The sequence below is a fragment of the Marmota marmota genome, unplaced genomic scaffold, assembly GCF_001458135.2.
Source record: "Marmota marmota marmota unplaced genomic scaffold, marMar, whole genome shotgun sequence".
Lineage (NCBI taxonomy): Eukaryota > Metazoa > Chordata > Mammalia > Rodentia > Sciuridae > Marmota > Marmota marmota.
In genome coordinates this window covers 3,519,402-3,535,610 of record NW_026000229.1, presented here as the reverse complement: position 1 = coordinate 3,535,610, position 16,209 = coordinate 3,519,402, and positions in this window count along the sequence as shown.

Below are 16,209 nucleotides of genomic sequence, written 5' to 3'. Positions count from 1 at the left end.
GGGGTCCAGAATCAATCTCCTGAGGATATCAAAGGATGACTATATTTCATAAAGCTGTTGAGAAAAGCAAATAAGATAATGTATATAAAAATGTTGTATAAGTTAAGAAACTATCGGCCTGAGCTAGTAGACAGGCTACGCTTTATGAACTAACTTGTGATTTATTAGGGCTGTCTAAGCAACACCCTCTGAGCTACCTCTCGTGGATTTATTAGGACTATTTGGACAACTGGGTGAAAAGGATTCTGAGGCTGGGTTCATTGGGAAAAAGTATAATTGTTGGGTAGAAATGCCTGCTATGATTACCAGAGGCTGTTGGTGTTGGAAGGGCATTGGTAAGAAGGGTGTCACAGATGTCATGCGTCTGACATGACCATGCCACACAGGTGGAGTTGTAATGATCTGGAACAGCCTTAAGAAGACAAAGCCATGTCATTAAAGCAGCAGTAGAATACCAGCTCAAAGAGAATGTAAGTTGAAGAAACAAGTGACTTACTTTGTTGAAATAGGAGTGGATTTCCCAAACAGCAAACCCCCAAGCAAGGCCTCACTGGCCAGGAATAGAGCTCAACAGTTAGCTTCTTTTCTCTCCTTTGTAAGTTCCATCTCATCTGCCACTTCTCAAGTGTCCATGAATCGAAAAGGCCCAGATCTTCTAAGCTCTATACCTGTGCTATACCAAATGCTATCTGTACATTTTTACTTGGTCTATAGGAGCCCAAGTGTCCAGTCATAAGTTAGAAAATACAACTCAGGTAATTTAAGCAGAAAAAAAAACTATTTTAAAAAAATATTAAGTAGTTCATAGACTCTCTGAAAGGATGACCAGGTTACACAGCAAAGAACAATGTCAAGGATTATGCAACAAAACTGCCACCAGTGGACAAAACCACAGAATCCTAGGCCACTAACATTAGTAACATTGATTACTGGAGGCTGCAGCTAGATCATGTCCCTCCAAGTCTCTAAACACTGGAAGGGTGGATATTGCTGCCTGCCTCATCTGAATGGACTCTGAGAGGCTGCTGATTCTTTGAGTTTCCCGACCAAAAGTCTGGGGGGCAAGCACCTAAATGACAGAAGCTAAGGGCATGTGTCCATGCCCTGGACTTAAAAAACAAAGAAACAAAAAAGGTGTGTTTCAATTTTTAAATTTATAGAGAGATATAGGCTCTACTGCACAAAGTCTGGAAGAAGCTCTAGATGCTAGATGCACTTTGAGGTTGAGATGGTACAGGCGGTATGGGTGGAGCCCAAGGATGAGAAATCTGGGATCCCTAAACATCATGTCATCATGTTGCCATGCTCATGCTCACCCAGAGCACCTGCATTAGACTGTCATTTAGACATAAACAAAAACAAAACAAAATCAAATCAAAGCTTCTATTGTAGTAAGTCTCTGTTAATTGTGGAGTTTATTCCTTAGGGTAACTAGTAGTGTTATCCTAACCAACATAGTGGCCAAAATAATTTGAAATTTCCACATCATTTCCTCCTCAAACAGATATCTCAAATTCATCAGCTCCAAACTTGTTCTCTTTCATTTCCCATCTCTCAGGCCCTTGGTCAGCATTTTGGTTGTCACTTTGCATTCCTTTCTCTGCTTCACCCCTGAGGCAGGCCAAGTCATGAAACCACAGACCAAATCTAGTATGTTGTCTCTGTTGACCCCCTCCTCAGCTTTCCCTCTTCTACTGATGTGACCCATTCACTAAGTCTTGTCTTGATCTTGCCCTGACTACTGGATCCATCTTTTAATCTACTCTGCTTCAACTCCAATCCATTCATCCATTCATGCAGCCATCCATCCACCCATCCATCCATCAACCATGCATCCATCCAGCCAGCCACCTATCCATTCAATTTGTATATTTGAATGCAATATGCAGTGTAAATACTATAATAAATTAGTCCTTGACCCAGATGATTGGGGAGACCAACAATAGTGAAACAGTCCCACTAACAAATATATAATTAGAGGTACTATGAGAGAAAATTACAAGGTGCTGTGAGTACATGATACTGAAGCCCTGAATTGGTGAAGAGGCCAGGGAAACCTTTCCTGAGGATGTGACCTTTCAGCTGAGGGTTAAAGGATGGAGGAGATAACTTGACCAAGGGGGCATGGGACTAAGATCCTCTTAGCTGAGGGAACAGTGAGAATAAAGGCTCTGACATATTTGGGAAACCAAAACTCCAATGTGGCAGAGGAGCCAGTCTTTTTTATCATGGTATCCCTAGGACCTAGCAGCCCGTCTGGCACATAATGGATGTTTCAAACGTTTGCTGAAGGAGAAAATGAATGGAGGGCTGAGTGATGGAGACACATGGACAAGGAGGTCAAACTGTGATTCATAGCACAACCTACCACTAAGAAACAGAGCTGCAGCCTCCATCAGTGTGCTGACTTCATGTTCACCCACCTCCAATCCCTACTCCACCCGAGAGCCACAGGTGCTTATGCCGTCCTAGCTCTTATCACGCCGTATGTAATTGGATGGTTATTGTCTCCCTCCTCCCCCATAATGAACACCACAGGCACTCATCTTGTTTACCACTAGAGGCCCTGCACATAGTCCACTGCCTGTACAGAGGAAGCATTGCATATAAATATTTAATGAGATGGTAGACAGAGGAGGCAAACACCAAGCATCAAAGTCAGTAGGGCAGGAGAGGGTGGAGTTGATAGTGAGTAAAATACGAGTCAGCTGCCAGCGTCAGCCAGCACGGGAGGAGCTGGAAGCCAAGTAGAGCACATACATGCCAGTAGCCTTCTGCAGTCGTGTCTGGAGACAAGCCCAGAGCCTGCAGGTGAGTGAGGAAGCAGGTGCAGGGGACTCAAAGAGGAACCACAGGGCGGGCCCAAGTCAATCGGGATGGCATCCTTCTGGCTGCTCTAAAGGCCTGACTACTTCTGGAAGGTCACACTATAGCCTTCAAATGAAAGCCCCCTCCCCCACGCCTGACACTTCACTGCTTCTGCTTCTGCCCCACTCTGGCAGTGTTTGTGTGAGAGTGCACGCATGCACGCACATATGCTCGTGGGCCAAGTTCCCCTGATACGTGTGCACCCCTATAAGGATGTCCAAATTATTTCTCTCACCCTGTGCACCCTGCCAGTGCTCAGTCCAGTGCCTTGAACCATGGTAGGAGCCAGAAAAAAAAAATAGCTGGAGGAGAGAACCCTGAACCTGGCAGCAACACAGGCCCATGGAAGATTGTGAGTTGTTTTCTGAATGCTTCCTGTTTGCTTGCTTGAAACCAGACTTCCTACACAGTCTATTCTCGTCCTCTCATTTTGACTTGCCACCTTTCAAAATGATCAGTTTCACATATTTCATTCTGTCCTTTTAGCTCCTAGTTTCTGTAACAGCTAAATTCAATCTTCATGTACTTATTCGCTGAACACTTACCAAGTCCCTATCATGTGCTGGACATGAAGTCGCCAGACTCTGTGGGATTTCGTGGGAGAGTCTGGAAAGAAAGACAAAAAAATGAACATTCACAATCCAGAGTGATAAGAGAACAAAGACCCCAGGGCTCCTTGAGGAGCGGACATTCAAACCAAAATAATATATTATTTGACCTTATATGTTTTTCACAAATTCATTTCCTCATGTGTGACAGTGACTAATGAACCGGAATCAGAGGTATTTGGGTCAGAGATGCCACTAATTAATTGTTTCTCAAACACCCAGCTGCAGCCTCTGCAGCATTCAAACTTCCAGGGATCAAGCCTGAGGGCTTTGCCTTAGCGCCAGCAATGGCTCACTGCACCTGGTCACTCCTCACTCTTGGCTGGCACCTTGCCAGCCCCAGCTCCCTAGATCCAGGCCACACAAACCTCCTGCCTGCTGACTCAGCCACACCCTGGTTGCTGAGTCAGTTCTGGCGGAAGGGGAAGAAAAGCTTGAGCTCCACAGGAGGGTGGAGACCTACTGCTCTAGGTATACTATATACCTAACAAGGAGCACTGTGCTCCTCAGAGCAAGGGATCAATAATAAGGAATGGTCCTGGTTTCTCTATTCAGAAGCCTCTGGCTCAGGCCACATGTCCCCCTCCTCAAGTTTCCTCAGTAGCAATTAAGCCAAGACTCCTGGGACCAGCCTGCAGAGCTCATGTTGCCTGAAACCTGGCCCACTCTCATTTCCCACTCCTCCAAGACTGTTTAAGGCTGCCCAGGCCCCTTTGGCCAGAACCCAACAGCTCCCTGTGGCCTTTCACCCTGAAGAGTTTTGCCTGGTGGCTGCCAGATTTCCTAGGGCCCAGTGCTGGGATTTTCACCTCCTGGGCAGATCTCCAGTGTGTTGTCTGCTCCATCACCCATGATTTGAGGATATATGTCCCAGCCTACATCCCCACTGGGAAATCTGCATGCTGATACTTCTGAACCTCTGAGTGGGTAACTCCTATATGTTCTATTCCCACTCCCTCAGAGCCAGTTACAACCTGCCAGGTGAAGAGGTAAAGATGAGGCAGTCTTTCCTCTTCCATAATCTTTTCTCCTTCCAAATCAAAACATTTACCACCAGCTAGCAGCTGGGGTTCTGGAAAGATGTGAGGAGGGCCTAGGAGGAGCAAGGGGCTGTTTGCAGACTCACAGTCTCAGAGCCGCAAGGAACTGTCTGGGTCACTGAACCCTGCCTCCCATCCATGTGGGAAAGAATCTTGCAGCACTTTGCAGACAAATGGACCTTTAGCTTTTGCTTGAATCTGCTTTGATGGCGGCTCCCTTCCTTTCAGGTGTTTGGTTGCTGGTTGGGTCTTGCCCATTTTAGGACGTTTTGCCTACATCTATATCTCTATGAAGGAAATAGTTCCTTAGTGTGCGTGTTGTATTCTGAGGTTGAACTCCTAGATTCTGGTGAACCACTGTGGATAGGAGTAACATCTCCCCCTAAGGATATGACCATTCCCTGGTTTATCAATCAGTATCTCAACAAGTGGTGTACCAAAATGAGGACAATATAAGGAAGATGTATATTTATGAAGGGACTTTTTTATCAAGTTGTGGGCAGGATATAGGTGTACCTCAGGGATTGTGCAGTGACCTGCTTTAAGTAGCAATCGAGACTTTACTCCTTCAGGCTGAAGGATAAGGGAGGAATGCAGAAATATTACTGGAATGCAGAAAATGGAGTCATGAACTGTAGACAGCCTATGAGCACCAACTGGGGCTTTCAGTATACTCTCTACCCCCAGACTCTCACACCTTAGACCCAGAAACCAATGTTAGGGTGGAACCTCAGTAGGAGTAAGCTCTCCAGGAGTGTTTTCTGGCACAATTATCTGGGAGTACAAGCTGGACACTAGAGCCAGCAGAACAGAAAAGCTAAATTTTATCATTGTATCTGAAGGCTGAGTTTGGGGCTAAGAAAGAACAAAATTTGAGGACTCAGGATTCAGACAGTCACTGGCTGGGGCAGGAAGCCTGGGAAAAGCATATAGATAGCTTGTGAAAATTCCAGCAGACATGAGTGCTGGCCTCTAACTGTGGTTGGGGCCTATGTGGCTCCCCAAGATTAATTTGCTGTCCTAGAATTCACCTTCTTGAATGACAGACCACTCCTGCTCACCAGGAAACTCCTGTCTCACTGGACTCTCCTGTGTCCTTGTCAGTTCAGATGATGACCCTGATCAACTGAAATGTGTTGTTTGGGCCTAGGTCCTTGTTTTGGGAGCCCACCCACTGCCCAGTCAAAGATCCAACCCTCATGCTCCTCAAAGTGTAAGTGCACAAAAATTCCCTAGGGGCCTTGCGGCTTTATGTTGTCATTTCAAATACATGTGGGGTGTAGAACCAGAAAAATGAGAAATTATACTCCATTTATGTATGATGTGTCAAAATGCATTCTTCTGTCATGTATAACTAATTGGAACAAATAAAAATATTATAAATAAATAAAGCAAGCGCACACACATGCACACTCACACACACACTCACAAATACATGTAGGGGATGAGACTCACTATCCCCTCCTCTTTGCCCATAGCACAACCAGGAAAATAATCTCCTGTTGGGGTGTAGGTTGCCATTGATCTCCTATTAACAATATATTTGAGGGACTGAAATGTTCCCATGTGGGGCACAGGCCAGGCTATAGCTAATGAATCCTTCAATATCAGTCTTTGGAATACCCCTCCTCCCTAGGGGTCTGCTGACATCCTTCCTGCCTTCATATCCCTTGTCTATCTACATGGCAAGGAAAAGAGGACTGACGGACAAGCATCCAACAATTGTTTTCTATATGAAATAGATGAACATATTTTGGCTGCTGAGTGAAAATATTTAAAGGATCAGAAACGTAGTTTCTTGATTGGTTGAAGACTGGTGAAGGTTGGTGAAAAGGAAATGAGATAGCCACTAGGGAAGCCCAGGGGAAGTGTGATGTGATATCTAACATCCCTCTTTTCTACAGCCTTTTAAACCCAAGTGGGACACCCAGGAAGACTATTAATGTGTCTTTTAGGCCTCTCTTCATTGTAGCAAGGGCACTGTCACCTAGTGTCACTGTCATAAGGGTCTCCTGTAACTTGAACACTTTGCAATCCATTGGATGACTCATTCATCTGACAAATATTTATTGAAGGCTCATGGGACAAGCACATTATCTGCCTGGTACCCAAAGCACTGGTGGGGTTGCTAGGCACTACAGATAAACTCTACCCACATAGTGCTGAGTGAAGGCTGTGCTTTGAACTGATAAGGGATGAAGGGAGGCATCTCTGGAAAGAGCAGCTGGATTAAAAGTGACACTGACAGGAGCTGTGACTTTGGTATAAGAATATCACCAAACTTCTTCGACCCAGCGGGACTAGAACCAATAATAAAGATCCCAATCTCATACTCTCCCTCTCCCTATACCTTCTAATCATGTTTCCCATGGACAAAGCACACTGGAGGCCACAGGACAAGGAAGCTCAGTGAGGAAGTTCATGTGGGTCAACCTCTCAGGACAAGAAAACCCTGTATTTTGCTCATCCGTATTGGATTCCCAGCAACAGATAGGCATCTATCCATCTTGCTTACTGAAAAGGACACACCTTAGCAATGCCTGGCTATAGAGTCTATTGGCCTAAGCCTAGGATCTCAACAAGTGTTGTACTCTAGTGACATCTGAGGTGTCACTAGAGTAAATAAGTAAAAGAAATGCTTTCTTAAGTAAAATTTTTATTTTAGAATACATTATTTTAAATTTTCTTTTAGAATAAATGTAGATTTATAGAAAAGCATGAAGATTGTACAGAGCTCTCCCAGCTTCCCCTATTATGAACATCTTATTGTTGTTGTTTTGGTACTAGAGATTGAACCCAGGGACAATCTAAGCCACATGCAGGTGCTTTTTACTTTTTATTTTGAAACAGGATCTCACTAATTTGCTTAGGGCCTCTCTTAGATGTGAGACTGGCCTTGAACTTGGGATCTTCCTGCCTCAGCCCCCTGAGCCCCTGGGATTACAAGCGTATACCACAGGGATGTGTGGGTTTGTCTTTTTTTTTTTTTGTGGCACTGGGTGTTGAACCCAGGGTCACTCTACAACTAAGCTACATCCTCCCAAAGTTTTAATTTTTGTTCTTTTTAAGACAGAATCTGACTAAGTTGCTGACGCTACCTTGAATTTATAACCCTCCTGCCTCAGCCTCCTGAGTTGCTGGGATTACAGGCTATTTAAAATATTTTTTAAAGCCCAGGGCTGGGGTATGTCTCAGTGTTAGAGTGTGTGCTCTCCATACATGAGGCCTTGAGTTCCATCCTCAGCACAACATACACACACACACACACACACCCCAGACGTAAATAAAAGACCAACTAAACAGTTAGGTATAAAATAGATTTATTGAATTCAACACCATGATTTTATATATATATGGTCAACAACCAGTTTGAAAATATAACAAAAATGAAATTTCATCTATAGTATCATGAAAGTGTAATATAAGTGAATTATTAATAAGAAATACAATAGAATGACCATAGAATGTGGTGGAAGAGGTATTATACAACTTCCAAGAAAGATCAAGCTCAAGCACATATATGCCCAAAAGACCACATGGAAAGGGAGGCCCAGATCAAAAACCATCAGAGCTCAACTGTCACCTCAAGAGTCTTCCTTTAATATTTCACTGTTATATTAAATTAAGGAACCAAAATGCTTGGGAAATTTTATTTAAACTGAATAAACAGTGAAAAGAAGACAGATTTCTTAGTGGGCCATTCAAATACTGTGAAGATGTAAATATTTCTCCCTGCTTCCCTAAATTGTTTTCAGTAAATGCAATCCCAATGAGTACCTTGGCAGGATATTTCTTAGAAAATGGAAAAAAATATTCTAAAGTTAACCTGGAGACATAAGGAGATCAGAATTGCAAATAAAACACAGAAAAAGAAGAGTAAGGAATGGTGGAATGCTATTAAAATGTCCTGGGTGTTGAGTGAAAACACACTATTGAAGCTGATGAGAGGGAAAGCTCAGATCCAGAATCCTTATGTGTACAAGTTGATACAAGGTAAAGGAGGCCTCATACAAACCATGGGGAAGGGCAAGATTGGTACATTTGTTTGAATAATTGGTTAGAGACTTGGAAATGGATCAATTTACACCCATATTTCACACCTAAATGAAAATAACTTTAGAAAACCAAATTTCTGGTCTAATTAGAGAAAAAGCAAGAATATAGATTGACAAATTTCAGTTTAAAATGGTAGATGCTATTGTAGAAAGAAAAATAAAGTATGTGAAAATTCAGAAGAGAGGAGCCGTAATTTTGACTATAGGTGTTAAGAAAGCCTTCACCAAGGAACATGCATGTATACTGGATTTTAAGAGATGAGTAGGAATTTAGTAGGCATAAGAAGAGAGTACATGTACAAAGATGAGGTCATAAAAAGGACCAATGTCCTAAGTGTAATGAATGGTAAGAGATGAGCAGAAGCATACCCAGGAGTTAAGGGAGCTGCTTCTTCAACTGTAGTACCCTTTTAATATTTTAAGACAGTATGTCAACACAATGGTTCTCAAAGTATGGAACATGAACCTTTACGGGTCCTTGAGAACTACTCAGGTGATCTGAAAGGTCAAAAGTTTTTTTCATGCCAGGCATGGTAGTACACGTATAATACCAGCTACTTAGGAGGTTGAGGCAGGAGGATCGCAAGTTAGAGGCCAGCCTTGGCAATTTAGCAAGACACAATCTCAAATGTAAAAATAGAAGGGCTGAGAATGTAGCTCAGTGGCAGTGCTAGGGTATCTCAATCCCTAGCACCAAAACATAACAACAACAAAACATTTTTTATACTTATTTTTTAGTTGTAGTTTGGACACAATACCTTTATTTAATTTATTTTTATGTGGTGCTGAGGATTGAACCCAGGGCCTCGCAGGTACTAGGCAAGCACTCTACTGGTGAGCCACAACTCCAGACCCCCCAAAATCTTTTTCATTATAACATTGCCCTTTTCACTCTTATACTCTCAAGAGTATACAGTGGAGTCTCCCAAAGGCTATATGATTTGTGATATTACAACAAACTGAATGCAGAAGTCAGGTGGGCATAATCCAAGGAGGATTGCTTGAGCCCAGCCTAGGCAGCACAGCAAGATCAGTCTGGGCAATACAGACTCCATCTCAAATAACTAATAAGTAAAAGTAAAAACTTACAGAAGCAAATGAGAATCGATAAACCAATATTGAAGAGATGTGCAAAAAATGTAACACAATGCTGTGTGATATAGTCTGAAAAATTATAGTTATCTTTCATTCTTAAAATATTCCACATGTTAGCATGTAATAAGTTTGTTATTGTTGTCTTTATAGGAATTTGTATCTTTAAATGTTTCACTTTAATTTCTAATAAAGAAAATATTGACAGATATAAACCCTATAAACAAAAGGCTTTATTTATTTATTTTTTGGTTTTCAGTATTTTTTTTAAGAGTATAAGGGGTCCTGCCAAGCACAGTGGCACACACCCACAATCCCAGCTACTTTGGAGAATTAAGCAGGAAGACTGAAAGTTGAAGGCCAGCCCGTACAACTTAGTGAGACTGTCTCAGAATACAAAACAAAAAGGGGGCCAGGTGTGTTGGTGCACACTTGAAATCCTAGCAGCTCAAGAGGTTAAGGCAGGAGGACTACAAGTTTAAAGCCAGCCTCAGCAACTTAGTGAGACCCTATCTCAAAATAAAATTGGCCGGGGATGTGGCTTAATGATCCGTGAGTTTAATTCCTGATACAAAAAAAAAAAAAAAAAAACCACCAAAACCCCAAAAGGGATGTGAATGAAGCTCAGTGGTAGAGTGCCCCTGAGTTACTAGGATGGGGGTGGGAGGTGGCAGGGAAGGAAGGCCCAATAAGCACATGAAGAGATACTCAACACCATTAGCTATTAGGGAAAGGCAAAGCAAATCCAAATCCACCATACTCACTGGCTCACTAGGGTGGCTATAATAAAGAAGACAGATTATAACAAGTGTTGCCAAGGATTTAGAGATATTGGAACCCTTATTGCTGGAGGGAGCATAAAATGGTAGAGTCCCTAAGGAAAATAGTCCAGCAGTTCCTCAAATGTTTAAATGGAGACTTACTGTATGACCCCAGCAATTCTACTCAAGAGAAATGAAAATATGTGATTCCATAAAAACCTGGATACAAATATTTATAGCAGCACTATTCAGAGTAGGCAAAAAATGGACAACAAAAGTCCATACATTGATGAATGGATTACAAAATGTGGTATATCAGTATGATGAAATATTTTTGCTATATAAAAAAGAATATAGCATTGATAGACACTACTACATGGATGAACCTTGAAACCATTGTTAGGTGAAGGCAGTCAGTCTGCAAATTATAATACCATATTTATGCAATGCCTACTAGTTGCCTAGGACTGCTAATAATAGGTACAGAATTTCTCTTTGGGGTGATAAAACATTCCAAAATTGATTGTGGCATATTTGTACAACTATGAATATTTTTGTAACTATGAATATACTAAAAACCATTGAATCGTATTCTTTAGAATTATATGACATATGTGTTAAATCTTGGTAAAATAGTTAAAAATATATTGTAAGAATGAGTTCCTAGCTTTAATAACTGGAATCATGATGTCACCATTAGCCCAAATTGGAACTACAGGAAGCAGAGATGAGAAAAATGAGATTGGGACATACACAGTGGCTGTGATGAACACACACTAAATACCCTAGGCTGGAACTCTGGAAAGAGGATAATAATGCAAATGAGCTATGATTCATTGAGCATTTATTAGGTAGCTGGTGCTATAAGTATCTTGTTTATGTAAACTGCCAGGTAGGCTCTATACATACACTATTTATTGTTTCTGCTCCTTCTCTTCCCTGTGTAAACAAGGAGAGGTGGACTCTTATCTTACTGCTGCATCCTGAAACCTACAACTGGCAGAAAGATGGTGTGGAACATTCACTGGATGAAAACAAATATAGATCTTTTAACCCTCCTAACAACCCTCTGAGGTAGATTTATGTTCCTATTTTACATGATTTTCCTAAGACCACAAAGCTTATAAGTGGTAGTGGTCTATGAAGTGTCACAATTTCTCAATTTCTTGGTATGGATTTGAAATGAAGAAAAGCAGTAAAGGTAATATAGACCCAATTTCTGCAAATTTATAACATATAGGAATACCTAATTGTATTGGTGTCAGTGTAATACAATAGTAAACAGGACAAAAATCACAACAAAAATGTTTAAATTTTTTTTAATTAAAAAAATACATTTAAAATAAAATCCATAAGAATTTGCTCATTGGGCTGGGGATGTGGCTCAAGCGGTAGGGCGCTCACCTGGCATGCATGCGGCCCGGGTTCGATCCTCAGCACCACATACAAACAAAGATGTTGTGTCCGCCAAGAACTGAAAAATAAAATTAAAAAAAAAAAAAAAAGAATTTGCTCACATCCTTGCTAGTAAGGAAGAGCTTTCACAAATATTATCATAGAAAACCCCGACAATGCTCCTAATGGGACGGTACCATTACTACTCCAATCAGCCTTTTGCCTTCTACCTAAACTACACTCCCCAAATTGACCTCCACTTTACTAAAAGCAACTGAAGGCTTAGTCCTCATTGTACTTGTATCAGAAGCTTTTGACACTTTGATCCTTCACACATTTTCCCTTGGCTTTCAGGTCACCCTTACTCTGTTATTTTTCTCCTACCTCTCAGTTTCCTCCTTTGTTACTTCCTGCACTTCTGTATGAACTTTCAACTTCAGAGCCTCCAAGGCTCAGTCTTTGCTTTTCTCTATGCTCACTTCCTGATTATTCTATTGGTTTTAAGTACCACCTATGTTATAATGACTCTAGAATTTATATCTCCAGCAGACCTCTGTCCTGAACCCCAGTCTCATACATCCAACTACTAACCTGACATTTCCACTTGGCTGTGCTATAACCTCCAATTCAACATGTGCAAAAATAGTCTTTTGATCTCCTTCTTACCCCAATTCTCAGTTGCTCAAGCCAAAATCCCTTATTTTAACCTTTGACTCATCTTTCTTTCACCCCATATCTCATGTATCATCCCATATATCAGGAAATTTTGTTGACTCTCCTGAATTTCAGCTACGAATATAGGTGCTTGACTAGTATGTGCAAGGCCCTGGGTTTGATCCCCAGCAGAAGGATTGAGGGACATATACAGATAAAGATAGATGGATAGATAAATAGATAGATAGGGAGATAGGGAGATAGACAGATATGGAAATGGAAAGAAAGAAAAAAACACACATCCACTTCTCAGTACCTCCCTCATTGTTCCTCTGGTCTAATGCCCCTGGATTCAGACAGAACCTTCCTAATAGGGGTTCCTGCTTCTAAACTTATTGTCCTTTGGACTACTCTAAACATGGCATCCAGAATGATCTCTTAAAACCTAACTCAAACCACCAAAGTGGCTCTTGCTTCACTCATAGTTAAGAGTAATAGTATACAAAATGGCCCACAAGACCCTGAATAATCTGGTCCTCCCTTACTTGCTATCTTCCTTTCCTATTCCTCCCAGGCCCACTTGACTATAATAACCCCAGCTTCCTTACTGTTCTCTACTTGAGACCTGTGTTCTAACAATTTTCTCAATGTGTGTTGAGAGCCACAGCCAAAGGGGCCCCAGCAAACTTCCAGCTGCCAGCAAACTTCCAGCTGCCAGCTGATGATTGGCTCACAGCGGCCCCAGCAACATCTAGCTGATTGGCTCCTCGGCCCCAGCAACATCTAGCTGATTGGCTCCTCTGCGGTGATGCTCATTGGACTGTTTCCCTGCCCTTTCAGACCACGGAGCTGCTCATTGGGGGACTTTTTTTGGCTCCGCCCACGTGACCCAGCCAATCGGCCTCAAGAGCAGGAGGATTGTGGGAGGTGGAGAGAGGCTTGTGTGGGAGAGAGAGGCTTGTGGAAAGCCGGTGGTGGCAGTTGAGGCTCTGAGGATTTTTCCTGAGAGGCTGTTTTGTTTGGCGTGTGTGGTTCTAAAAATAAAGTTAGTTTCTTTTGACAAGTGGCTCCTGATTGTGCCCAGCCAGACTGCGGCAAATGTGGAATGTTCCTCACATGACCCTCACCTCTTATGATTCTGCTCAAACCCCTTCCCAGTGAGGCCTGCCCTGACTACACTGCCTAACACTGCAATCTTCCCCCACTCCACCAGCCTTTACCATGCTCTAGTTTTTCTTCTCTCAACTCCACTTTCCACCTTCTAACTCACAACATATACAAATCTTGTATTAAGTTTATTATTTGAAGTCCTTCCATTAAAAATTAAAACCCTGTAAGGCAATGGTCTTTGTTTTATTCACTGACATTTCCCAAGTTTGTAGGAAAAAAATGAAACCTGGGGAGGTTATGTTATTGTTTTTTGTCACTGACTCAAAATGTGTCTGAGCAAGAATTTGAACCTCAGAGAAAACCCTAATTTTTTTTCCATACAGTTCTATTACCCAATGACCACAAACTAGTGAATGAACCCCTGGCTGCAAAATTATTCCTACTATCAAGCACTATCTATCAATAATCCACCACTTCTTTCCCTTCTCAGTTCTATAATGGCTTCCGGATTACCACTAAGTCAACTACTCAGTCTGTTTTTTGTTTGTTTGTTTGTTTTGGTATACCAGGGATTGAACCCAGAGTCACTCAACCTTTGAGCCATATCCACAGCCCTTTTTTGTACTGTATTTGGAGAGCGGGTCTCACTGAGTTGCTTAGGGCCTTGCTAAGTTAAGTTGCTGAGGGTGGCTTTGAACTTGAAATCCTCCTGCCTCAGCCCCCTGAACTGTTGGGATTACAGGCATACACCACCATGCCAGGCTTCAATTTGGTGTTTTAGACCTGTCATAACTGAATCTAAAACAACCTCCAGTCTCCATTACAATCTTGTCTCCATTATCAGAGATGATATCTTTAGGCAAAATCTTCTTTTGTTGGGTTAGCACATTGTTTATATGTGCATACTTTAAATAGAATTTGAATATTTCTTAAAAACACACTTTGAACACCTGTAGGCCCTGGGCAAGCACACTCTGCAGTCCTGCTCCCATTTCTTGCCGTAGGTTTAGCTTCAGATGCTTCACACTTTCTAAGCCCTTGAAGCACCTGTTTGTCACCTCACAAAATTAGACAGTGTTTTTCAAACCCAACTTGCATCTTGGGGCCTCTTTAAGTAGGAATTTCTCTCTTTCCAGCAGGCTTCTTCACTCTTCCTAATCAGAAACTAATACAACTACTCCTTGAGGGCCTTTCTGACCCTATCTCACCTTCCACAATAGATGGTTTCTTTTCCTAAAGCCCAGGGCAAGAAGCCTAAACCCTATGCTGGTCTGCCATGTTGAAATCCCACCTTTCAAACTGAGCCCCCACTACTGGAAAACCAGTGAAATACTTCAGGCATAAAATACAAGGGTCATCAAAAAGCTCAGTAATCAAGATAAACTTTTTTTTTTTAAATGGGGTACTAGGGATTTAACCCAGGAGCTCTCTACCATCCTGACTCCTTTTTATTTTTGAGACAGGGTCTCTCTAAATTGCTGAGGGCCTCACTGAGTGGCTGAGGCTAACCTTGAACTTGAGATCCTCCTGCCTCACTTCAAATCCCTGAGTCGCTGGGATTATAGGCGCGTGCCACTTCGGCCGGCTTTAATGAGACGTTTTTTTTTTAAAAAAATTAATATTAATGCAAAAAAATCCATGACTAAAAAATATCAAAATCTAAAATAAAGGCCCGGCCTCCTGTGAACCGTATTCGAATTTCACCGTAGGATTAAAAGACCTCGAACTAAGTATCCTGTACTTCCTGCTTGTATTGCATGAAGTGCGAACAAAGGCTGAGAAATTTCGGAGGAGCCATTCTTCCGATCACCCCTTGCACCAGAGCAGCAGCACGGCCTGCTGCAGCACCTGGAACCCGGAACCCGTGCTTTAAGAAAAGGCTGGAATCTGAAGGTTCTTGTGGGGGCGTGTGCATCCGTGCAAGTGTGTATTACATCTGTGTGCACGCTTCTAATCGCTTCTCTTTCCAAGTCCTGGGTCAGGACAGGACAGAGGTTTGCCTCTTAGTATGCACACAGAACTCGGACTTTTGACTAGCAAAGACAGGGGCAATTTGGTTGCATGTGGGGAATGGAAGCTCAGGATTTCTTCTTTGACTACTGGCAGGTGTATCACAGCTCTTCCTGGCGCTTCAGTATGAGACAGGTACACGGCGCTCATTCTGAGGTACCAGAGGTACCTAACCTATATTACCAGACCATTTTAAGTATCTGCAGGACCCCTATAACTGTCCGCAGTAAAAGAGCGAGAAACTAAGACAGGAAAGGCCCCAGAAAGCGCGAAAGAAAGGACAGTGGAGGTGGAAAGGGAGGAGGAGCGTCTCCCCTCGTTCCGTCCCGCCCCTCACCTCGGCTCCGGCCAATGGTTGCGTGCTCCGAGATTTAGCCCCGCCCCTCCCCGCCTCCTTCGTTCCGCAGCTCCGCCCCGGCCGGTAATAATTAGGCTGCGGGCGGGGGATGCCGCGTCAGCGCGGGGCACTGGCCAATCCTAGGGCTCTCCTAGGCGGTCACGTCATAGGCCGAACAACCAAACAGAAAAGTTTAATAAACAGCGGACCGAGGGGCCGGAGGCTGCGGGGCGGGAGCGAGCTGGGGTTCGGCGGCCTCACCTGTCCCCATTCCGAGCA